Source organism: Macaca thibetana, chromosome 2 (assembly GCF_024542745.1).
Source record: "Macaca thibetana thibetana isolate TM-01 chromosome 2, ASM2454274v1, whole genome shotgun sequence".
Lineage (NCBI taxonomy): Eukaryota > Metazoa > Chordata > Mammalia > Primates > Cercopithecidae > Macaca > Macaca thibetana.
Genome location: NC_065579.1, coordinates 125,123,789 through 125,127,800, shown reverse-complemented (window position 1 = coordinate 125,127,800; position 4,012 = coordinate 125,123,789). Strand labels below are relative to the sequence as shown.

The 4,012-nt window shown below is 35.0% G+C and overlaps 1 non-coding gene across 1 annotated transcript; it reads right to left on the bottom strand.

Moving 5' to 3' along the window:
- Window positions 1–3,689: 3,689 nt before the first annotated feature.
- Window positions 3,690–3,792, bottom strand: LOC126949404 (U6 spliceosomal RNA). Its single transcript, XR_007723710.1, has one exon. It is a non-coding gene; the product is annotated as a U6 spliceosomal RNA (small nuclear RNA).
- Between the last annotated feature and the right edge of the window lie 220 nt (window positions 3,793–4,012).

Below are 4,012 nucleotides of genomic sequence, written 5' to 3'. Positions count from 1 at the left end.
CAAAGAGCTGTTTCCACTACCCAAGTTTTGCAACATGTGAGAGCAAGTCACAAGGGAAGGAAAGAGAACGTGAACTGCTTTGATGACTGTTGGCCATTGCCAAGGAAACTGCTCCCTTGGTAACCGTGGTCAGTACATCTGTCTAGTTGCATTTCTAAGGCTTGCATAGTTACTACCATGGAAAACGCATTTTAAAACAAACACAGAGGAAAAAACAATTAAACCACAAATAAAAAATAATGGAGTTGATAAAAAATTCTTTGCTTTTATGGCAAAGTTGTTAGGATGGGTTACGATGTTCAGCAGAACATGTTTAGGGGTGTTACCCCATAAATGGAAACCAAAATGTCCCCAGTGTAAGCCAGACTGTAAAATAAAACAAATCTAAGTCATTGGGTTTATTAATCACAAGACACATAAATTTTAAGACATCACAAAAGTATTTGTGGGGAGCTTATTTCAAACATTGAGCACTCCCAAGTAAATTAAGCTCAAGTTTGCATAACTTTATCTTAAAGAGAGATGTGGGCAGGAGAAAAGGAGATCAAGGTAAAGGCCAGTTTTGAGAAAGGATAGAATGTTTAAGATCTAGCAGAAGCTGAGAAAAGCCAGCTCTGATATAAAAATCTAAGACAGTAGGAAAACATGATTCTATTTATGAATGTTTGATTTAATCACAGTTCTTCAGGAATGCAATAGCACATTACCTGAGGAATGCCTATGTTGAACTGCCATCGTCTTTGAGTGGCTAGATGAAGTTAACATTTGAACTTGCAAAGTTGGAGTAAAAATAGAAACATAAAGATTTTAAAATATGTTACCTACCTGAATTTCATGGCAAGTTTGTTGTTTCCACAAAAATGATTTGTGAATTACAGTTAAGATGGTGAATAAAACACTTGTTGAAATCATAATTCAAAGAGTTTATACCAAGAAGGAAGCAGTGTCCTTTACAAGGAAACATCTATATTAACATAAAAGGCTAAAGACATGTAATGGTAGTCATATTTTATATTCAGAAAACACCAGACCAATTAGGGAACTGAGATAAGCTGTTGGGTTATATTTTCAGATGCACCTTAAGCCATAGATTGTATTTAACAAATTCTTGATGGACTTTTTTTTTTTTTTTTTTTTTAAAGCATCTTAACATTGCTGATGACCAGGCAGTGGCTGTGACAGAGTTACCACCTGTGCTTGTTCAGGAAAGCTCACTGCAGCAGGGAGTGTCAGCAGTTTGGAAGAAAGTCTTGGAGATAATAATTTAAGGATGCTAATACTCAACTAGTGCAGAACTTAAGAAAATATTGAAAAACACAAATATCAACAACTGTGTAAAGAATGAACTTGGAAGGGTTAAATTGTAAATATGCAGAAATTTTAGGAATATTTTAACCAATTTATTTTACTTATTTTTGTGTGTTTTCACAAGTGTGAAATATGATACAAATATGTGTCTAAGTTTAAAACTGTTATTTTGGTAAGTATAGAATAAAAATTCTAGGTGATAAGAAAGCATTACATTGTAGTTTAAGCAGCCATGTTTTTCTTTCTACGTGGTAAGTAAAAAAATGGTGTGCCTTACAATTTACAGTATCTTAGAGTCAATGAAATGTGGGAGTTAACTGAGATGTTACCTTCTGTCATCTAAGAAGTAAGGTAAAAAGAGAATGAGAGAGACAGATGAAAATGGTGACCAGGAACGATGCTACCTACTGCCCTCTGCTCCCCTGAAAATAGAAGAAAGCAATGATAATAAAAGGTGTTCAATGAATTGCTGACTAGTAAAGATAAGAGCATAAAGTTGGTAAGCACTTCTCTATGGCAAGGCGTGCCATGATTAAACAAATGATTCAATCAATTGCATAGACGACCTTGGTGTTTAATCTTAGTCCGCCTCTGTCACTGAATCTGAAATCCAATTTAATGTCTGCTTTGTACATCAAAGAGCAAAAATAGGTCCATGCTACATATTTTCTTGAAGGAATAACTTAAATTAAAAGAGAAAAACTTTCCCAAATATTAAGGTTGATGTTGATGAATTAAGTAGAATAACTCTAAATTTGGCAGTTCTATAGAGCAAGTTGATCTTTTCTCAGATAAATTATTCTTCAAGAATATCTTCAATGTCAAGCCTCAAATGGTGTCTTACAATACTGCCAGTCAGTCATTGTATATGTTCTCTTTCAACTGATTTATCTACCAGGGCCTTTTTGTGCTTGTTGATTGAGGAGTCAATCTTGCATATATTCCATTTTCCTGAACTGTTTGACAGAATCTTAGCGAAACATTCAAGGAGAAGATCCTGCTTCCATAGTTACATCACTCCTTTTGAGATTCCATTGCAATTCAGCAGAAGATAATACCAATTCCAACTTTATAGTGTAACTTCCATTTTGTGGAAAGCTATTTTCATTTTGGCACATTAACTAGTACAATATGAAAATGAAAAATCCTAAAGTGAATATGAAAATCTGTATACCCTCCAGCTGATTCTTCAAAGTTCATTTTTAAAATGTACTTGTTTTGAGATTCTCTGCAGTAGGAAAACTGTATTTACCAAACCATGTAGCACATTCCTAGACAGACACAATACCACTAAATCAGTCCATTTAATGTTGGCACTTTCCTTACTTGAGAGTTTGGTTTTGAGTACTGTTCTCCTTTCCTTGCTGATAATATAGTTTTTGGAGTATCTAGTAACTGCTGGCCAATTTTAGTCATCTCACCTAATTGGAGCAAAACAAAAATGATGGGTAGCACTAGGAAGGCCACATTTCCCAACCTACCTTGTAACCAGATGGGATCGTAGGATGATGTTTTGGCCAATAGAATGTGGACAGAAGTGATATAGCCACTTCTAGGCCTCACTCTTCTCTTTCTTTGCTTGTTGGATGATAGATCTCAAGAATCTAGGGAGGATTCTGAGACTTAAGGGAGGTCTGAACAGTAGAAGTAAGGAGCCTGGGTCCATGTATGACTCTGTGCAGCGAGCGACCCCACACTCTCAAACCAAATTTGACTGTGCCAAGGGTGAAACATCACCCTCTGTTATGTTAATCTGCTGAAATGCTGGGACTGTGTGTTTCAACAACTAGGGTTACTTAACCTGATTAGTAATGATAGTGTAATAGTTAGAGAAGTCCCCAACTATATTCCTTAGGAGTTCCACCAGATATTATATAGTATATAATATAGAAATATGGCCTTTGTAACATATGACAACTTAATTGAAATGAATCTGGACATTTATTCCCTTATCTCAGAAATTTTTTTTAAATTTTAATATCTTAAATTTTAATCTTCACAAATACATAGTAGTTGTACATATTTATGGGGTAATAATTTGATACAAGTAGAGAGTGGGTAATGATCAAATTAGGGTAATTAGAATATCCACCACCTCAAACATTTATTATTTCTTTGTATTAGGAACATTCCAATTCTACTTCTATAGTTATTTTAAAATATACAATAAATTATTTTTAATTGTACTTGCTCTATTGTGTTACTGAACATTAGATGTTATTCCTTTTATCTAACTCAAGTGTGGATCCACTGACTAACCCTTCTTTATCTCCACCACCTCCTCAGTACCCTCTCTGGCCTCTGGTAATGATCATTCTACTGTCTATTTCCGTAAGGTCAATTTTTTTTAGCTCCTACATTTGAGTGAGAACATGTGACAGAAAAATATAGAATATTCCACACATTTGCGTGTCATCCTTGTGCAGAGGCCATGCTAATCTCTGTATTGTTCCAATTTTAGTATATGTGCTGTGAACTGGGCACTCTGAAATATTTTTGAGTGTTATTTGCCAAGCATTGGATAAGTTTGGGGGATACCATAAGGAGCCAAGAAGGCGTGGTTATAGTCCACAGAGCTTTAGTCCAGGAAGTAGATGCTGACCAATGGATACACATATAAACGTAAAATTATAACCACGCTCCTTTCTATGACATACAGGATCATGATGATCCTGTATGTCACAGAAATATTTGACAATATTTC